General features: G+C 36.6%; 1 long non-coding RNA gene across 1 annotated transcript in view; it reads left to right on the forward strand.

Moving 5' to 3' along the window:
* Positions 1-2740, forward strand: part of LOC125140879 — a 4785-nt gene extending 2045 nt beyond the window's left edge. The window contains exons 2-3 of the long non-coding RNA XR_007140183.1: positions 1174-1354; positions 2351-2740. This is a non-coding gene — a long non-coding RNA (uncharacterized LOC125140879). The remainder of the gene's footprint in view (positions 1-1173; positions 1355-2350) is intronic.
* The last annotated feature ends 20581 nt before the right edge of the window (positions 2741-23321 follow it).

Genomic DNA, 23321 nt, shown 5'->3' on the forward strand with positions numbered 1-23321 from the left:
TACCTCCCCTATTTATCCCTGTTGTATTTCTAGGTTTTATTCTCTGTCTTATACAGTAGCTATGATATCAGTTCTCCTGTATCTTGTTTTTTCATCATGTTTCCCTTTGTTTGGTTGGTCTTGTTATTTTTTTAATAACAAAAAATAAATTGTCTGTCTGTCTGCTATCCCTGCATTTGGGTTTGAATTTCGTACCCCTCAGAGATACCCGTCTCTTTACAGAAATAATGCCTGTCCTTTATACAAGCTCAGGATTTTTCACATTTTATTTCACAACATGCAAATAAAAAAAAAAACAGTAATAACACACTCATCTTTTTTTTAAGCTTTGCATGTCTTGATAAAAATAGTTGCTAGCATGCAGCTAAACAGGACTACAGAGATCACCAAGTCAAACAGGAAACTCATCCACTACAGCTTTGTTGTGTCTATACTAATAACACACTCTTATAATCTTCAGTTTATTCATTTAGATTCACTGTGTGTGTGTGTGTGTGTGTGTGTGTGTGTGTGTGTGTGTGTGTGTGTGTGTGTGTGTGTGTGTGTGTGTGTGTCTGCGTGTCTGTGTGTTTCTGTGTGTGTGTATTTGTGTGTGTGTCTGTGTGTGTGTGTGTGTGTGTGTGTGTGTGTGTGTGTGTGTGTGTGTGTGTGTGTGTGTGTGTGTGTGTGTGTGTGTTTTAAGTAAATAAACCTAAGTAAATTGTGAAGATTGTTTTGAACATATCATGTAAGACTCATAAAGCTAGTCACAGTCTTTTGTACGGTGACCTTGAGTGTTCAGAAAGGCGCCTTTAAATAAAATGTATTATTATTATTATTATTATTATTATTATTATTATTATTATTATTATTATTATTATATTTTATTTTATTTTTAATAATAAAAAAATACAATGAAGTCCTTCTGGCTTTTTGTCAGGGAATCAGATTGATGATCACTTTGTCCTACAATAATTCACCCCTCCTTCAGCACTCTATTGATCAGTTAGTCAGTGATAAAGGAAGCTGGATAATAACTAAGCCATCGGACAAAAATGGTCTTCTAGTTATTGTCTTGTTTTGTTTATTCATTTAGAATAACTTCTAGTTATTGTATTGTCTTGTTATTGCAATAATAAAAATGCCTTTGACCCAGAAGCTGCTCAAAACTCTGGTGATGTCTTCCTCTGGCAGGTTGGTGATGGTGTAGCAGGCACACCTTAGGAACACCTCTTGGTGTTCTCCTACGAGGATGTTTCCAAGGTCGAGGTTCAGGTTTGTCACCGTGCATTCTACGGAGCTCTGCGATCAGATTTGGGTCCAGGTGTCAGCACTTTACGACGCTCAGTTCCGGTTTTGGTGACATCACTTCCAGGTCGGTGGCCATTTTATTTGAACAGGCACTATATAAGCACACTGCTTAAACATTTTGAATTTTTTCAGTTCGTCTTTTTCAGTCTGACTTGTGCTCTTGTTTAATCATCCCATCATTGTTCCTGTTCCTTCTCTGCCTGGTTTTCTGCTGGTCCTGGGTTCTGCCTGCACCGCCATGCTTCTGCTAGTTTGACTGAATGTTTCAGTTTATACACCTAAGCAATTGAGGGTTAAGGGCCGTGCTTAGGTGGACCTGGGATTTGAACCAATGACCTTCTGAGCAGTAGTCGAACACCTTAACCACTGAGCTAACACATCCATGTTTTTCTAATTATCATTCATGCCTGTCTTGTACTGCATATCATGTTTGCTTGGCATGGCTTCTGTTTACCGTGTACTACATACTGACATGGCTCGGTGTAATTACGGCTACGATCTAAAGCTTTGGACATGGCTGGGACAGGGAGGACAGTTTGAACGGATTAGCAGAATTCAGCTTAAGGACCAGCACTCACCACACACACACACACACACACACACACACACACACACACACACACACACACACACACACACACACACACACACATATACACACACATACACATGCACACCTTCTGTGCTCTCTCTGTGTAGAGGGCTAACCAAGGACAGATTGCTCTGGACACTGAAATGAAGAAAATGACCTAACTGGAGGAGAAGAAGTGCACTATATTAAATCAATTACAAGTATATTTGGACAATGCTACTATGATTTAGTTCATAAATCTATACACACACTATTTGTGTTTGGAGAGACACTGAATGCATGGACATTGGCTAGCATGTTAGCATGTTAACTGATCTGTGATTTTTTTCTGATGTGAGATTCTTTCTCAGCCCCAACACTAAAAAAAGCACATGATCCTCTACAGAACTGAGCTACTAACTTTTCATAACTTCCCCAAATAATTACGTTCATCTGCAATTCATTGTTCTATGCCATCTTTCTTCCCAGCTTCTTCACTTTCATTCGGGAGTCTCGTGAAGTCAAGTCAAGACTTTAGAGCAGTCAGAGGTAAAGCTGGACCATTACAGACATGATCTTCAGGGCAGAGGAGATTGAACTTACAGGTTTCTCTGTAACACCCAAAGCTGTATGGATTTCATTCATTAACTTCAAAAACAGAAATATATATTTTTTAAAAGTTTAATGCTGCTTTAACATAGGTGAGAACGTGACTATGTGGACATATAAAATTATTTATTATATATGTCACTTTTTTAATAGTTTTTTGTCAGATATTTTTTTTCTCACATTTATTTGTAGCTTATTGCTTATTCTATTTAATTTGCTTCTGCTGTGTTGTATTAGATTTTTTAAATCCCTCTTTTGACTATTTTTTATGTGACCAATAATGTTTGAATTTGAAAAAATAAATTTCCATAAGTAGTATAGTAGTATGTTATTATTATTATTATTATTATTATTATTATTATTATTATTATTATTATTATTATTATTATTTATTTATTTATTTGTTTATTTATTTTAAAGCTATATGCAGTGAAGAGCCTGATGCAAGATGTTCTCTTTTCATTTAGTTTCATTGAGATTCATTGTAGAATTCATCGTATAAGAGTCTATGGTAGATAAAGTTTTACTTGGTGTAATATTATTTAGTAGTAGTATTTATAAAAAGACATTTTGTTGTAACAGCACTTCCTGGTTGTTGAATTCTTTACTTATGTTTACTTTTACAGCATTTGGCAGATCCCCTCATCCAGAACGACTTACATTTTTTGTCTCATTTTATACAATTGATGGTTAAGGGCCTTGCTCAGGGGCCCCAAAGTGGCAGCTTGGTGGATTCAAACTCACAACCTCAAACCGTAGTTCAAATCCTTAACCGTTAAACTACCACATCTCCCATTCTGGTAATTTTTACCCCATTTACTTACATCTTTCTCTGTTCATTCAATGGAAGTAATAAAATGTGTACACTTATCTAGAGATTTTTATCTAGAGATTTTTTTTTCTTTCTTTCATATTTTTTTTCAATAAATAAAAGTAATCCAGTAACAAAACTTTTTAAACTGAAAGTCTAGTACGATACGATAGTAAACATACGAATAGTAAACTAACTCAAGGTAATTGGAAAAAACAAGGTGTTATCCAAGATACTGTCTGTGTAGATATTTGAGGAAGGAATGAACGCATTTGGCTGTGCAGCAGGAAGATCATTCCACCACCGAGGAGAGGAGCACTGAAGCAGCGAGATCTTGTGTCATGCCAAGAGCCCTGAAGTTTAACAGTTGGTGTGTGGTTCGGAATCAAAGTGTGTAAGTAATGTAGATATTTGGAATGACAAGACACGAGGATTATTCCTGTTCCTGTCCCTATATCATGATATCAGATATCCAATACTGTGTGTGTGTGTGTGTGTGTGTGTGTGTGTGTGTGTGTGTGTGTGTGTGTGTGTGTGTGTGTGTGTGTGTGTGTGAGTGTGCGTGTTACTGAGGTATCGCATTAGATATTGAATTCAGATTCAGAATTTATTTGCTTTGTACTTTTTTTTTAAAGTTTAAAGTTTGTTACGTGTTTTTCACGATCAGCTCTTACCAGTTATCCTTAATGATAGCAGTGTCAAAAGGCTTACTTACACATCTACAGACACGAAACCCAAACTTAGCTAGCTAACACTCTATTTTAAAAATTAGCTTGCTAGCTAGCTTTTAACAGAGGAATCATAAACACGTCTAAATTTAAAGTTCTATGACATCCCTGATTAATAATTATTAAGTAGGTCACTTGTATGGGTTATAAGTGTAAGTGAGAAATAGTATTGTTGCATACTTTATATTATTCATATTTGTATTATATTATTATAGTTGTATTGTAATTAAAAGTTGAACTCCTGTGTAGTGGCATGTCCTTACCTAGAGGAACTGTAGTGTTGTATTGTAGAGGTCGAGCTCTGCTGGTCTATAATTAACCAGTGCTGGCTGCTGATGTCATGAGCCCAGCGTGGAAGTGAAGGACAGTTCTGCCAAGACACCTGTTGTTTTGAGGAGAGGCATCTGATATCATTACCGACCCAGTCGGATCACTACGGTTCCCCTGCCGCGGTGCGAACTTGTCCCAAACCCAAATCCTTATCCATGTGCTGCTACACAAGCAGTGCCAAGGGAACATGCCAGTATTCCTTTAAAATCTGCTTATGTGCTTATTTATATTATATAACAGCTCTCGGACCGGCCCGGAGTCGGAGAAATAATTTTTTTTTTTTTTATAAAATATTATTAAAATTCTCATTATAGAAATTTTCATATTTCAAATAAAAAGGGTAATATAGCATAATTTTAATAGAATAATGCTATATTAGCCTTTTTATTTTAAATCTGAAAATTTCTAAAATATAACCCTTAAATGAAAAAAAAAATGAAATGAAATGAATAAAAATGATATATATTTTGATATTATATAATATTATGGTATGTCCAGTACACAATTTGCATCAGTGTTTATTCCAGTTTCTATGGCATGAAAGCTAAAGAGTTTTACAGAGTTACCTGTTGACACAGCTTCAACAAGACTTTCGGTAATTATCGAGCGCATCATGAGCTGAATCAGGTGTGACGGAGCAGTGAAGACAGGAACGTGAAGCACTGCTGTGTCCCATCTTTCAGTGTGAGGAATGTCGTGGATTATTCTTGGTATCAGACACCTGGAGCTCTTCAAGGTTACGTCTTGTAACCTGAAAAGATGAATATAATGCTATCTGGTAGGTTGTGACGTCCTCCGACGCTTGCGTAGAAGAAGGAAACGCTTCAAAACACATTTTTATGATTTAGTAACAGTAGAAGATCTGTCTAGTTCCAGTAATAAACCCCCCCCCCCAAAAAAAAATTACTGTATAAAACGTCCAGCTGTGCGTTAAATGAGTGACTTGTACTGTTTGTCAAATAAAATAAAAAAATCAATAAAATAAATAAATAAATCTTTTTTCTGGCCCAGTTATACTGTTTCTGATTGAATTTGGAGAAATACTGTACTGGGGATCTTGGTAATATCGTACTTCCTGGAACTTGAAGCTAATGGGGACTAGAAAAGACGTCTGAACGAACAATACAACACTGAGGATTATTAGTAGAGCGTTATATTGAGCGCCGTGGGAGGAGAATACGACAGAAATAAAGTTCATGTAAAAGATTTACAAGCTTGTTTAAACAGCGTAGAGGTCTTGATGCCAGAAAGTGGATCAGTGCCAAAGATCATGTTTGTACACTCCACAGCTTCCCCATGACGATCGAAAGAGTTGAATTGGTTAGAATTTAACTGAGAAAAATGTAATGAGTTTGATGTTTTTTTGGGATATCTTGAGAGAGAGAGAGAGAGAAAGAGAGAGAGAGAGAGAGAGAGAGAGAGAGAGAGAGAGAGAGAGAGAAAGTGTGTGTGTGTGTGTGTGTGTGTGTGTGTGTGTGTGTGTGTGTGTGTGTGTGTGTGTGTGTGTGTGTGTGTGTGTGTGTGTGTTCAAGATGATAGCATTGCATATATCCATTGGAAAATATCCCCCTTTTTTATATCGCATGTATTGTTGTTAAAAGCAAATTAGTGTCAAAGTCATGTTTTATATAGAATAAAAATATCTGGTGTAATAATGTTATATTATGTTATTATGTATATAAAATATGTTATATATTGGCCAAAAAGAAATAAAATAATATAAACTGTCAACTGTCAAAAATAGGGGGGCATGGTGGCTTAGTGGTTAGCACATTCGCCTCACACCTCCAGGGTTGGGGGTTCGATTCCCACCTCCACCTTGTGTGTGTGGAGTTTGCATGTTCTCCCCGTGCCTCGGGGGTTTCCTCCGGGTACTCCGGTTTCCTCCCCCGGTCCAAAGACATGCATGGTAGGTTGATTGGCATCTCTGGAAAATTGTCCGTAGTGTGTGAGTGTGTGAGTGAATGAGAGTGTGGGTGTGCCCTGTGATGGGTTGGCACTCCATCCAGGGTGTATCCTGCCTCGATGCCCGATGACGCCTGAGATAGGCACAGGCTCCCCGTGACCCGAGAAGTTCGGATAAGCGGTAGAAAATGAATTAATGAATGAATGAACTGTCAAAAACAATTTTAATAATTAATAAGTTAAATTAAGTAATTGATATATCAAAGATTAGGAAGAAAAATATGGTCTGTTTCTATCGTCAGCTCTCCAGTGTGGGTGAGTCTGTGCTCATAGCTTCAGATTCCTTTTCCTGGCTGACAGGAGAGGAACCTGGTGTGTTCTTCTGCGGCTGTAGCTCATCTAACTCCAGGTTTGATGTGTTATGTGTCCTGAGATGTTTTTTTTTCTTCATACCACAGATGTAAAGAGTGATTATTTGAGTTATTACACTATATCCTTCCTATCAGTTCAGACCAGTCTGTTCATTCTCCTCTGGTGTCTCTCATCACCAAGGTGTTTCAGCTGCAGATAACCTGCTTACCTGCTTTAAATTCTGTGTCAACTCTAGATATCATTGTGTGTGAAAATCCCAGAAGATTAGCAGTTTCTGAAAAAATTCAAAGCAGCCCTTGACCTGTGCTGCTGCTATATGATTGGCTGGAGTGCAGGTGTACTAATCCATTGTTTCTAATAAAGTGGCCATCGAATGTATATTCCTTTTTCTTATCCTATCCAAAACATATTATCCGATTAAAAAGTAATAAATCTTATAGCTTTTATGTGCATTTATTTATTTGTATTATTTTTTTAATGATGTAATATCTCCATCTCAGCAGTAGGAGTTGGTGAAGTTGTTATTGAGTATGTGTTGCGTCTCTAATCTGTCCTGAGGGATGGTGCTCTAATGAGGGGAGAAGTGTGTTGTCTTCTTTGCGGCTAAATCGCTCTGACGATTACATCTGCTGCCACGAGGCCGTGGTGTGTGTCTCATGGAGACCCCCCACTCCCAGTCGCATACATGCCTCTCACTGGCGCAATCTGCCATGGCATGCACACATCAAATATTCCTGATTAATACCTCACACTTAGCATAAACACTCTTCTTCAATAACTTTTTTTCTAACAGTTTTTAAGTGTTTATAATAAGGGTACAAATAAAACTTGGAAAATAAACACAATTGCTTTATTTTCTTGTGTGTGTGTGTGTGTGTGTGTGTGTGTGTGTGTGTGTGTGTGTGTGTGTGTGTGTGTGTGTGTGTTTGGGTGGTGATTATTTCATTACTATGGATTGCATGGAAGAACAATACATAATACAAAGTACTTTTGACAGATCACATTTATCCTGATGGGTGTGGTCTTATCCTAAATGACTCCGCCCCATCCCAGGCTCACTGAACGTTTCGATGAAGAGGATAATGGCCTCACAATTCAGAAAGATTTTGAAATGATAATAGACCACCATCATCACAACACCAACTGAGGGACAAACATCGTCTCTTCCTCCCTGGTCCCCGGTTCCTGTGTTTAGTCCTGGGCCCAGATGACTGCTTGTGAGGAGTTTCACATCTTTACCATGTCCATGTTGCTCTGGGTTCTTGGGTTTTCTCCCATCTGTGAAAATGTACAAGTTGGTCAATTAGATAGCAGATAAACTGCTTTGAGATAAATGCTTCTAGTGCAGTGGTGGCTCAAGAGGTTAAGGCTCTGGGTTGTTGATTCCAAGATTGGGGGTCAAGTTGCAACTGTTTGGCCCTTGAGCAAGGCTCATAACACTCTATACCCCAAGGGCACTGTATTATAGCTGACCCTGTGCTTTGACCCCAATTTCCAATGTTGTGACATGTAAAGAAAGAATTTCACTGTGCTGTAATATACAAAATGACAAATAAATTGTGTGTGTGTGTGTGTGTGTGTGTGTGTGTGTGTGTGTGTGTGTGTGTGTGTGTGTGTTTTCCTGGAATAATCTCCACATCCACTACAATGTAGGCCAGTATAAAGCCTTATGAATGAATAATTTGGTATAATAATATTGTTCCACAACATTTTAAGTTTATTATGAGGTTAAAATTCCTCATGATTGTGGTAAAAACCTCCTAACACTGATGCTTTTGCTCCTTAAGTATCAACCACAATAATGTTGTTTTACGATTTAACAGCGTGACAGAAAACAAAGTAATAAACTAGAGCACAGATATCTACACAGTTATTCCGTAGGCAGCCGCTGCAGCAGCCGAAGAACACAAACAATATCACAAGATGACGATTTATCAATGTGTAATGTATGGATGTTAGAAAAAATAAAGGAGTTTAAATGTTTACATGGATGTGAGTGAGCTGTCAGATGTGAAGATCGTTTGATCGGGACAAACGTACACCACTTTCAAGAAGATGAATTCTGTATGTGAAATGTGAAGGCGGTACGGCTTCCAGGGTGTCACTTGATATATAAGAGAGTTCAAACTGCTTACTGTGACTCGTTCTCGAGTCTCAACAGTCTTGAGGGAAATTTTGAACCGGAGTAAAATAATATCCATGAGCAGGATAATTATGATCTCGTCATAATTCTCAAGACGAGATCAGTTATGAACTTATACCAACTTCATGTGGTCTTTGAGGACAACAAGAAAGGACATTATTCATAATAACACTCTCTGGTGTTTATAACTGTTTATAATCACACCCCCCAGTGTCACCCAAATGAGGATGAGGTTCACTTTTGAGTCTGGTTCCTCTCAAGGTTTCTTCCTCTTCCATCTAAGGGAGTTTTTCCTCACCTCAGTCACCTCAGTCACCTCAGACTTGTTCATTAGTGAAAAATACAAACGCATTTAAATATAAGTCTAATATTAATCTTGAATCCTTGCATAAATCTTTGATTAACGTTAACCTTTTTGCACTTTTTGCAATATTTCTTGTCCATTGTTAGTAGCGCTGCACAAATAAAATTGAGTTGAATTGAATTCTTCTTCTTCTGTGTGTGTATATGTGTGTATATGCTGTGTGTTTGTGTGTGTGTGTGTGTGTGTGTGTGTGTGTGTGTGTGTGTGTGTGTGTGTGTGTGTGTGTGTGTGTGTGTGTCAGATACCCTCCGAGGCTGACTTCTCTGCTGCTATTGAACGTCCTCTAATGGTCAAGTGTCACCCAAATGAAGATGAGGTTCACTTTTGTGTCTGGTTCCTCTCAAGGTTTCTTCCTCCATCTAAGGGAGTTTTTCTTCACCACAGTCACCTCAGACTTGTTCATTGGGAATCTTGGTTGCTTGTTTCCACTCAACTATAAACTGTTGTAGAAAGTATTAATATTTACATCATTTACAATGGAAATGGTTCCGTTCTAAGTCTGGAACCTCCCAAGGTTTATTCCTCAAGGAGTTTTTTTTTTTTTTTGCCACAGTCACTTCCAGCTTGCTCATTAGTTATAGATGTTATTATAATAATATATATTGAATTGAATTGAATTGAATTGAATTGAATTGAATTGAATTGATTTGATTTAAACAGTGTTTTACTGTGCTTCCGGGGTCATAATGGTAGTGTTCATGAAGAAATAAAACTGCTTCATGTTTAGGCCCACTTTGGGTTCAATCCCAAATACAGATATATACTGTATATCACAGGGCACACACACAAACACACACACACACACACACACACACACACACACACACACACACACACACACACACACACACACACACACACACACACAATTTTCCAGAGATGCCAATCAACCTACCATGCATGTCTTTGGACTGGGGGAGGAAACCGGAGTACCCAGAGGAAACCCCCGAGGCACGGGGAGAACATGCAAACTCCACACACACAAGGTGGAGAAGGGAATCAAACCCCCAACCCTGGAGGTGTGAGGCGAACGTGCCAACAACTAAGCCCCCGTGCCCTCCTTATATATACTGTATATACTGTATATACATATTGCATATACATATATATATATATTGCTAAGCAAATACAGATAGCAATTACACACACACACACACACACACACACACACACACACACACACACACACACACACACACACACACACAGATATATGCAGACACACATCTGGACTCCATCATATTGACCAGTGGCCCCAGTTGGATCATGGGTGAAAGCCAAGGCTGCGTGCACCATGGTGCGAACATTCCATCACTCCAGCCTCCGTCTTGACAGGGGCTTCAGCAGATGCATGCTGGGACGGGGATTCAGTATCAACCTAATGTAATATTCACCCAAATCACCTGTCCAAGTGTATTTTTCTGACCGGCGCAAACACACACACACACACGCACACACATAGTCACTTCACAGCAGGTCTGACGACTGACAGGTAAGGGCAAAACTCAAACGTCAGCTTTTAAAAAATGTTCAGAATTTCTTTGGCAGAAGCTGTGTTCGAGCCAAATCAAGTATAATTGAGGTTCATGCGTGTAAACGCTGCACGGAGACATTCTCTCCGTCGCTCTCCTCTTGTGTTTCTCAGTATCTGTTGCACTCCAAAAGGTCACATCTTTTTCCTCATCATTTACCTCTAATGCAGCAGGATGTGGTGCGGTCAGATGTCACGCGGTCAGGCTGGATGGCCACAGAGACGCGCGGACGCTAATAAGGATCATGCATTAGTGTCATCTTTAATGAGCCATTTGCTCTGGGCACAGAAAGACCAACCCAGGAGATTTACTACGTCCCCAAAGGTCCCTGCTAATGGTCGCCTGGGAACTGACAGCCACAGTGCTATTGTCTCTGTGCGCCGGGATCTCATCCGTACGTATCTAAGGAATTCGGTCTGGATAGAACAATACACATCTAGTCTTATGTTTTCTATATTTTTTTCCTTTATGTATTTCCTATTCCTTGTAATCATAATCGAAGAGAACTGGCAAGAGTGCGTGTGAAAAGGTTGTAGCTTTAAAAAATGGTGAGAGGCCAAGTATTGATTCGTATACTTCCCGAGCTTCCCTGGGGCGACTGCTTGGTTTATTACGGCCGTGTAATAAACTCATCATGGACGTGAACTTGACAGGAATGATGGCTGTTACAGAAAAGCGATGAAGGCTTAATAATGGAATATCGATATATATTTATATGGTATGTGAACATTCATCGTGTGGCACTCGGTATTAACCTCAACACCTAACTGCCACACACACATGCACATTTCTCCTTAGATGAAGTAAATGTCTGTCTTTAGATTAAGGAAAGGGAAACATAATAAAACACGCATGCAAACACACAGAAACATGTGCTCAGGTAGTTTTATTGGAGTAACCTTTACCCAAGTGCTTATATTTCACACACAGTTCCCTCTGCATGCTTGCTGCTTGTTAGCTCTACATATCCTCCATCAGGCAGCACCCTTTAGTCTGCGGATAAGCATCAGTCACGCACCTACTGTAAATAGGACAAAGAGATCAATCTAAATCTAACCTTTTCACTGTATATGTGTGTATATATAAAATAAGGGTTCGGGTGAAGAGCTGTCTTTGAGGCTAATGCTGAGGATAAACTGTTACTCAGTGCTGCTGTCTGCTGATATTCAGACTTTTTCCCCCATGAGTCCTACTTCCAGGATTTTGGAGGACTTCTGTTTCTTTTATGTGCCTATTATTAACTGGAAAGTAACTTTAAGTAAAATAAAACAATGTGGAATAAAAGTCATTATGTAACACAGAGGTGGAGGTGGTGAAAATGTTGAAAGTTAAAGGGGGGGAAAAAAACATAAAGCATTGAAAATATTCCATCTAAGATTCAATCAGTATATATATATATATATATATATATATATATATATATATATATATATATATATATATATATATATATATATATATATATCTTAATTTAATAATATTTGTGAATGATTATTTGAACCAGAAAAATTAGAACTAGAAACTTTTTTTTTTCCCAATGGTCTTCCTCTGGAAAATTATTAAGTGCTGTTTAAACAATATATTTATTTAACGATAGTTTAACAAAATCTGTTCACCGTGACAGGATGCGTGGGTGCCGTGTCAGCTCATCTTTCACACAGAGACCTCAAACCACCTATGCGCCTGTCGATCATCGTTGGCTCATCTGTCTTTTAATAGAGAAGACACAATTTGGCTCTTTGACACAATTTTGGCGTTGCGTTTTTGAATAAAGAGCTCATAGATGTAAACGAACACTCAGGCTAACTTCTCACGTCCTCGTTATACCCTCACGGTTCAGTGTTTAACTGGAAAACGAATTCTGATTTCATAGATTGATTTCCAAGTGTATCTGTTAAGAGAGGCTAAATGATTTTTTTAAATAGAAACATTCACGTAAAAAAATGTATTAAAACCTGTAAAATATTTGCAATCCCACATCCTTGTGGCTTGAATGCATTTTAGAACTGCTAAAATAGCTAGCTAATTTCAGAGCTAGTTAGATTTGATTAGCTTAGTGGTTAATGAGATATTCTGGTATATTCTGACAGACTTGGGTACTGTTAAATAAACTGACAGGAATACAAGGCACAGATTCTGATATGCAAGCTAGGAGCTGCTAACTAGCTGGTTAGTATGTTAGTAAGTATCTTACTAGGTATAAGTAGCTGATAAAGAGAACATGATTTATGAGTCCAGACAACCTTTTATTGCGCCGTGGTCAAGTTTTGATTATCATGTGCCCAATCTCTGTGCTTTCAAACAGGGCTTAACAATGTTGTGTTACTGTTCTACCGTGCTACAGTAGCTCTTCTGTAGGATGTGAGATCAGACCAGACCTAACCTTTGCTCCAGATGTTTATCAGTGAGCCTCAGGAGCCCATGAGTCTGTGACTGGTTCACTGTTTTTTTTTTTTCCTTGGACTACTTTTGGTAGGTATTAACCACCAGAAACACTCCACAAGACCTGCTGATTTGGAGATGCTCTGATTCACTCATCCAGTCATCCAGTCAATACAACTTACCCATTTACACATACCCATTTTTCCTATTTCTAACTCATCAACATCAAGAACTGACTTGCTTTCTTTACTTTACCCTTATATATCTAATCTATCTCCCCTTTATACATCTAATCGATCTCCCCTTTATATATACAATCTATCTCCCCCTTATATATCTAATCGATCTCCCTCTTGTATATCTAATCTATCTCACCCTTATATATCTAATCTATCACCCTTTCATATATCTAATCTATCTCCCCTTTATGTATCTAATCAATCTCCCTCATATATCTAATCAATCTCCCTTTTATATATCTAATCTATCTCCCCCTCATATATCTAATCTATCTCTCTTTTATATATCTAATCAGTCTCCATCTGATATATCTAATCGATCTCCCTCTTGTATATCTAATCTATCTTTCCCTTAGATATCCAATCTATCTCACCCTTTGCCAGGTAATCATTGTAATGTGATACAGCTTTGCAACACAGACTTCCAGTACATCCTTCAACCATGTGCTCCAGTAGCTCTGATCCAGTCCACATTATCATCTAGTGCTGGTTAATATTATGTTCAGCATCTACACTAATTCCTCTCCACTGCTTCTCTATTTCTACCCATAACAAGGCATCCAGAGGTTGTACAGTACCAGCTCCAGTTGTGTTGTGTGTCATAATGCTTTCAGACCTTCGGTGAGAAGACACCAACCCTGTGAGGATCCTGAGCCATCTAGAGTTGTACCAGCTCCAGTTAGATTCTGCTTCATGATGATTTCAGACATTCTAAGAGAAGATACCAACTCCGTGTGGTCTTTGAGTTCAATGACCTCCTCATCAGTACACAATTATCAGACTGTATTTGACTGTAGAAAGGACATTTCTACACAGTTTATAATCACACCCTCCAGTGTCACCCAAATGAGGATGAGGTTCACTTTTGAGTCTGGTTCCTCTCAAGGTTTCTTCCTCTTCCATCTAAGGTGGTTTTTACTCACCACAGTCACCTCTGTTTAATATTAAGCTTGAACTTTCTTTACTATATTTCTTCTGTTCTGTAAAGCTCCTTTGAGACAATTACCATTGTTCAAAATGCTCTACAAAAAGAAATGTAACTGAATTGAATTAATGAGATAATGAATGTTATTCAAGTCACATGTTAGTGGGTTTTAATACTATGGCTCGAAATAATTCAGCTAATGCAAAAATAACAACATATTTTGAGATAACTACTGGGTGTCTGTCTTGGCACTCTGACTCATCTAATAAAAGTATAAAGTGTATAGTGATGTCATTATTTTCAAAAACAAACAAACAAATAGATAAATAAATAAATAAATAAATAGATAAAAAGATAAATGAATGAATAAATAAATAAATAAAACAATTTGCATGATGTTTTATAAACTGTTTTTACAATTATAAAACATACAATAAATTTAGTGTTGTATGATGAACTAGCTAGCTGGCTATCTGTGAACGGTTATCATTTTGATATCGCACATTCCCCGATCCTGGCATTTATTAATGAGCGGAAAATGCATCTAAATATTCTTATGCAATTTGTAACAGTTTCTTTTGCTTAAAAAAAATGCCTCGCACTCGTGATACAATTTATTATCCTACATAATGAATTATAGGCTCAGCTCATTATAGCCAGATCATCATTTATGTCTTAGCACCTACTGTTCATATCATTCACTGCAATCTGTTGTGTTCAGTGCTAAACATCAGTGCTAAGTGCATCATTCTGTCCTTCAGGAAAGAGTCAGTAGTCAGTACATTCAAGATCTTTTATTCCTGACTCCTGCTGTGTGCTAACTGTGCTTTATTCTGTACTCTCAAGGTTTCTGGATCACGTTAGACAGCAGAAGTAAAGAAGTATGTAAAGGTTCTGGTTTAGGGTTGATTTTCTTTTCTCATTGTGTGTATGAAATCTTACCGGCGTTCTCGTTCCTGAACATTGGCACAAAAGTTAAATTGGTTAGATTGAGCCGTGACGTGTCGGTTCTCTCTGAGCTCCTTTTATATCATTAGTGAGTAAGAAACATACACTTGGCTGCCACTACAGGGCACACAAGACTTACACAAGCATTAAATTCACTGTCAAAACCTTCTTGCCTTAAATGTGTTTAAATTTGAAAGCTTTATAAGTGAATGCTTTGATGGTTTGATTCGATTTTAATGTTTGAAAATGGAAGTCCTGATGGAGAAATAAGCTCCAGGTAATATTTTGATGCCCTATGTTAAGTGGGGGTGTTACCCTATATACATTTTATTATTTATAGACTTATAGAATAAGATTTACTTCTTTTCTTTCTCATTTCAATATATATGAACTGTGTTTCTCATCAGAGGTTATTTAAGGTCTGCATTTTTTCTTTCTTTATTTTTTTTCCGAAGAATTAGCAGCTGTTTTCTAGAGGAAGTGATTCAAACCACTTTTCCATCATGGACCACAATACTCCATCATGGACCACAAGACTGCATGTTGTAGCTGTAGCTGTAGCTGTAGCTGTAGCTGTAGATGTAGAGTTGTGAATTAAATGTTAAAATGCATTTTAAGCAGGAATCAGTTTAATTTGTTCGGATCGTCATTACGATAACCTAAAATGTTTAACTTTGCAACACTAGACATTATAAGAAATATCAGTGTGAACTGTTAATAATCTTCTTATTATTTTCCACAGTAGCAGTAAGATTGTCATTTCTGTGTGTTTTGTAGGTGAATACACTGATCCTGTGTTATGATACCGTCCTGTTTAGAGAAAATATCATACTTTTCATGGGTAAAGAAAAATCTCATTGAAATGGGTTAAAGAATAAACACTGAGAGAACTAAAAGTGGAACAAATGCAAAGCAAGCAGTTGAGGAATAAGTGATTTAGAGAAATAATTGTTTTTTTGAATATTCCTTTTCCAAATAATTTTTGGTTTGGATTTTAGTGTGGACTTTTATTTTTATTATTATTATTATTATTATTATTATTATTATTATTATTATTATTATTATTATTATTATTATTATTGTTGTTGTTGTTGTTGTTGTTGTTGTTGTTGTTGATGATGATGTTGTTATTGCTTCTGTTGTTATTCTAATTAATAATAATAATAATAATAATAATAATAATAATAATAATAATAATAATAATAATAATAATAATAATATTTAGCAGTGGTGGTGTTATTTATTTATATTTGTTTGTTTGCTTGTTTATTATTTGTTTATTTGCTTGCTTGTTTGTTTGCTTTTGCAGCATATTTTACACACTTCTGGTTAAAGATCTAGAAAATAAAAGAGAACAAATTTAAATAAAATAAACAAATAATTAATTTCTCGTTTTAAATATTTATTTCTGAATATCAATCAACACCATGTTTGGGATCCTACATTTACATTTACTACACATGATTTTGTATTTTCAAAGAAAATTATTCCCATCATTTCTTCTTCTCCTTTTTCTTCTTCTCCTTCTTCTTCTTCTTCTTCTTCTTCTTCTTCTTCTTCTTCTTCTTCTTCTTCTTCTTATTATTATTATTATTACTAATATTGTTATTTGTTTTTTTTTTCTTGTTTAATATAGCTTTTTTTCCCCAAACCTATCCATTATCGTTTCCTAAAATAAATGTACTCTTTCTTTAAATTCTAATCATTTAATGTAAACGCATATAGCATCATTTGCTTTAATAATAATAATAATAATAATAATAATAATAATAATAATAATAATAATAATAATAATAATAATAATAATAAAAACAATAACACACCATGTGCAACACATGCAGGGAGTCTAATCACTTTTAAAAGAAATAAACAAATAGCAGCACAAAGATAGGTAATGTTATTTGTATTTGTTTAAAGCAGTATGCTGTGTAACTATTTTAGATTGATTGGACGTCTGTCCTTCTGGACACCCATAGCGTAAGGTCCATTGTAATAAATTAAATTACTTTATTGAGAAGCGGCATGGAGTTGTATATCAATAGCACATAATCACTTCAGCCAGAGAAGCGAAAAAGCATCAGATGTTTTTGTCCTTCTTTCATTTTTTGGGGTAATGAATCAACAATGTTTCTCTTTATTATGATTTCGACTCCCCATGTCATATGAGGCTACGCATAAATCGACTGATTTTTTTAGGGGGAAACTGATGTATTTCTAATTTATCATCTTCTGCCACAGGCGCTCCTTTTCCCAGACCGAGAGAATTTCAAAAAGCCGGACACAAAGAAGACTATGGGAACTTTGCCCGCTCAGTCAATCAGACAGACACCCCATAGTGTCCAAACACACAGATGTTGTTTTCTTTGAAGCGTTCAAACAAGTCCGCTTTTTTAAAGCGTGTGATAACCATGCAAATAAATTGAATCTATTTTTGTTCGCTGTTTGTTTTTTTTTTATCGCATATTAGAGATGATTTTTTTTGTCACTCACAACAATCAGTGAAAGAAGCAGAGAAAACTTCAAAAAGGTGTGAAGGAGAAGTGAGAGACTGAGAGTGAGAGTGAGAGTGAGACGGGGACAGAGACAGAGATGGGGGTTGTGCTCTGTCTGAGAATGAGACATGGCTCAACTGCCCAGATGAATGAAGCTACAGGGGGACGAGAGAGTTAAAACTGTGGAGCAGCTTCACTATGGAACATCAAAGCCCCAGAGATATCACACACACACACACACACACACACACACACACACACACACACACACACACACACACACACACACACACACTGAACAACAGAACACAAGATCACATGCATGACAATCCATGCAAACTTTATTTCTCAGTCAATTTGTATACAACTGGATTACTTCTAAATTCTAAACACGTGCTTTTTTTTTTTTACTATGACTTTCCGACGTGTACTATAAGTGGTGTTTTTTTTATTTTGCAGTTCATTATTTGACCATTAGAGGACGTTCAATAGCAGCAGAGAAGTCAGCCTCGGAGGGGATCTAACACACACACACACACACACACACACACACACACACACACACACACACACACACACACACACACACACACACAAACACACATATGCACACACAGAAGAAGAAGAATTCAATTCAACTCAATTTTATTTGTGCAGCGCTACTAACAATGGACAAGAAATATTGCAAAAAGTGCAAAAAGGTTAACGTTAATCAAACATTTATGCAAGGATTCAAGATTAATGTTAGACTTATATTTAAATGTGTTTGTATTTATCCCTAATGAACAAGCCTAATGTGACTGAGGTGACTGTGGTGAGGAAAAACTCCCTTACATGGAAGAGGAAGAAACCTTGAACCAGACACAAAAGTGAACCTCATCCTCATTTGGGTAACACTGGGGGGTGTGATTATAAACTGTTATAAACACCAGAGAGTGTTATTATGAATAATGTCCTTTCTACAGTCAGATACAGTCTGATAATTGTGTATTGATGAGGAGGTTGTTGTCCTCAAAGACCACATGGAGATGGTATCTTCCCTCAGAATGTTCATGATGTTTAAGAAGCAGAACACAACTGGAGCTGGTACAATCAATGGAATGGTAGGAAAAGAGAAGTGATGGGTAGAAAAAGAGAAGAAGAAGAAGAAGAAGAAGAAGAAGAAGAAGAAGAAGAAGAAGAAGAAGAAGAAGAAGAAGATCATCAACCACAACAACAATTAAAAAGCCGAATCTGGAAACACGGGCATTTGGATGCCTGTGAAGAACCATGATTTTTTTTTTCAACATATCGAAGAAGTACAAATATTTGGCATTGTTTGCTTTCATTGTTCATTCCTTTGGCCTAACTGCCAGTCTCACGTGAAGGCTGTATATCAATAATACATGCTGCATGCGTTTCCCCTTCCTGAAAAAGAGGGCAAACACATTTAACAGTGTCAGTTTCATCCTCCTGCGATTGATTCCTTGTCTTTTCAGAAGCCTCAATTGTCAATTTTACTGCCGAGAACACAAATTAAATCACCTTTACATGTCTGAATAAGATGTATGGCTAAGGAAAGTCAAAGCTAGATTGATCTGGTAAAGGGCACTACTTTACTATTCTAATCACATTAGCCGGCCATTACTCATTTATCCACTAATTCATTACTCGATTTGTCTCCATGAATATTTAACAATGTCTTGACATCTTTATGGACTGCTTGTTCTGCCGTGCAATTAGAAAGAGTACTGTCTTTCAGTAGCCACATGCTTGCCATCAAAAGGCAAATTTATGGATGGATTGAAGCAAAGGTCACGTGATTCGGCTAGTTTTTATTATTTTTTTACCCCGTAATTTTGCTTTTGTGACATATCCACTGATTGAGAGTCTGAAATCTCATAATAATTTATCACATTTTTCTTCCTCAGCAATAATTTTTCATTCTATTGGCTGACACCAAGTGTGTACAGTTCTTTGCTGAAAGGATCGCACGCTAGCTGCCTGGTGGAAACCACCAAGCCACAGGACAATAAACACTCCCCCTGCATCACATGGCAGACACCATGGGAGACAGGAACCAAGACCAAGACAAAACCACAACTGGCCAAAGCTTTTAGTCCAGCTCAAAGAAATAACTGCAAAGGAGATCTGTAGTAGAGAAGATAAAGATGGAGAAAGATGAAATAGTTTCATGTTCTTTAGGCCGTGATAAGGGTTTCCTGATTTAAAGGCCGACAGCTTTAGGACCAATCTGTCCCCAAGATCAAAACAGTTAACGGATTAAAGACATGTTAGGAAGTCCAAGCCATGTGAATTGCCACAAAATCCCTCACTGATGTGACTTCTTTTTCACACATATCTACATTCAGGCATTCTGGCTACTTGGGTCCGGCGGGGTGGCTTGAGTCTGATCTGAAATTTGGAGTAATGTGGCCGGAAAACACTGATTTCATTCCGGTTAAGTCCTAAGAAAAGGACTGAAGGCAGAACTTGTTTTTGCCCCACAGTTCAATCCCTGCTTCGGTCGTGAGATCAGGATACTATTTAAGCAGGTTTCCTTCTGGTTCTTTTGGTTTCTGCCCACTACACAGTGGATATGGAGGCAACACTGAGAATATGTTGACTAAGATGCCTTTTTTTTGCAGTCATTGTTCCCGAGAAATTCTCAGAATCACCACAACCATGATAAAGTATTTACTGAAGAGGAATGAATAAATAAAATAATGTATGGGTGGGGGGTGGCCTGGCAGACAGACAGACAGACAGACGGATAGACAGACAGACAGACAGACAGACAGACAGACAGACAGACAGACGGATAGATAGATAGATAGATAGATAGATAGATAGATAGATAGATAGATAGATAGATAGATAGATAGATAGATAGATAGATAGATAGATAGATAGATAGATGAATGGGTGTGTGTCTGTGTGTGTATGGATAAATGAATAAATTAATGAATGAACTGATGGATGGATGGATGGATGGATGGAGGGATGGATTGATGGATGATTGGATGGGTGAGTGGGTGGATGGATAAATGGATGGATAAAAGGAAGCAAATGAATATTCAAACAAACAATGAACAAACAAATGAATGAATGAATGAATAAATGAATGAATGAGCGGATAGATTGATGGATGGATGGATGGATGGATGGATGGATGGATGAGTTAGTGGGAGGATGGACAGAAAAATGCGTAAACAAACAAATAAATCGTAAACAAATATCATAACAAGCAAACAAACAAACAAACAAACAAACAAACAAATAAATAAATAAACTAACTGATGGATAGATCGATGAATGGATGGTTAAATGCATTAACAAATGAATATACTTACAAACATACAAATGAATAAATGAATGAATGGATGGATGGATGAATGGATGGTTGGATGAACTGATGGATGTATGTGTGGGTGGACAAAAAACGAATGAACGGATGAAAAAAAATAAAAGTCTATGACCACTAATAGTATTAGTCACCTCATTCTTTATTTTTTGTATCTTTTCATACAACACAAATAGTCGGCATTGTTGCACGGAATTTTTTGTTTTGCAATTAATTAATTCATTCATTAATTAATCAATTTATATATTTTGACATCTTGCCAAATTAAAACGACAGACAATCAGCATCAAACGAAACAGCAGTGGATTCAAATTGGCCGTGTTTGTTTGTTCACTCACTCTTAATTAAATCATCTGCTTGTCATTTATAATCAAAACACCTCTTTTCCATCATTTCTATTCTTCTCTTCTCTTCTCACCAGGAAAACTATTATATACTATAGATCTAATACACTATATATTCTTATACTATAATCAAATGCAAAGAGTTAAGTAACTCTGGCATCTGGGACAAACCTCTTAAACAGAACAATAATGGAGAACTAAAGAAAGAAACAATTCGTACTTATCGACCGTTTACAGAAAACAATAACTGTCAATGTTTAAACATGATTCTGTTCACGGTTGTGTGCCACAAACCATTTGTGAAATCTCCCATCACCTGCTTCACTACCAACAACACCAATGTGTGATCTGGATGGAATTTATTTCTATCCTTATTAACAAGTACGGAGCGATGACAGGCAATCTTTTCCGGATCGTACACGCTTGTGGAAAAGTTAGACACAAATCCGAACTCATGTAAATTTCAGATGTTCAGATGATCAGCTTCTAATGTTTTATAATAAGATTACGCTGTCAAGCTGCTTATTTATTTCAAATACACACAAATAATGAAATCTGATACCTGTCATCTCATATTAAGGAAATTCAGAATTAAGAAAATCTTATATTATATATTATATTAAATATTATATAGCATTATAATAGTATAAATATACTAATAGTGTAATTATTACACTTTATACACTATATACACTATTTACACACCATACTGCACCTGGACACACAACATTTAAAAAAACATACACATTTATGTATATGTATATTTATGCATATGTATATACATTATTTTTCCATTTCCATTTTCATATTTTATATAGTTTTTTATATAGTTTATACTTTATAATTTATCTATCTCCTTTTGGTTTTGGTTTATTTTTTATCCTAAACGGCATTCCCCTCTTTTATGCTTATATACCGGACAGTAAAAAAGCATTTCACTGCATGTCGTAAAATTTGATTTGATTTGATATATATATATATATATATATATATATATATATATATATATATATATATATATATATATATATATAAAAAGGTTTTCACATGATGCACTTAGGTGGCATTTAGAGACAAGTATGATTTATTTATTTAATTATTTATTGACTAACTGATCGATTAAAGGATAAAAAGCTAGACTTTCCATCCAGTGGGCTTGTTATATCTCAGCGTCTGGTCAGGTTTAAACAGCATTATTAAAATTTGCTTCCTGTTAGCAATGAAACTCTTTAGTTATTTAGCATGAATATTGTGTTATTGCTGCTAGGCAATGTTTAATTACATAGATGTTAGTTAAAAATACATCAATTACTGCCTCATGTGTCCTTTTATATATTTATTGTATCCGTTTTCGCTCTTTCTGCTCAGTGAACTTGAATTTTGTAATAAACTGTTGTGGGCGTCGCCAAATGCAAATTAGCCGGGCAATTTATACTTTAGTAGTGATTAGTAGTAGTAAAAAAATAGCATTGAATAAACTTTTTTTAGTTAATATTTCAGTAAGCTTTACTTAAAATTGATACTGAAGCCGGTGGAAAGAAAACAAAAACTTAAATAATATCTTTATAATATGATGTGAGGACACAACACCGTTCTCTAGCTACTCAGCAACTTGCTGCCTATACAGTATATCCAGGGTGGAAACCGAATGTTCTGTACAAAACATGTGCTTGTTTTTTCACTTTTTTCAGCATTAATGCACATTACTATCTATAGGCTGTTGCATTAAGTCTAATCAGTTATGTTTCTTGTTCATGTTGTGATTTCTTCTTTATCTTTTTTCTGCTTTTGAAAATATTTGTATAAGTGATGTTCTGTCAGGGATCCACCAGCCACACCTTCACCTAACACACCTATCACTTTTGGCAGCTCTCCTACCTACTACCTACACCTGGCACTCATCAGCCTCCAGGCTATATAACCTCCGTTCTCCACCAAGGTCATTGTCCGTTCTATAGTTTAGGCTGATGAACATTGTTGGACTACGCAAGCT

This window comes from Tachysurus fulvidraco, chromosome 3 (genome assembly GCF_022655615.1).
Source record: "Tachysurus fulvidraco isolate hzauxx_2018 chromosome 3, HZAU_PFXX_2.0, whole genome shotgun sequence".
NCBI lineage: Eukaryota > Metazoa > Chordata > Actinopteri > Siluriformes > Bagridae > Tachysurus > Tachysurus fulvidraco.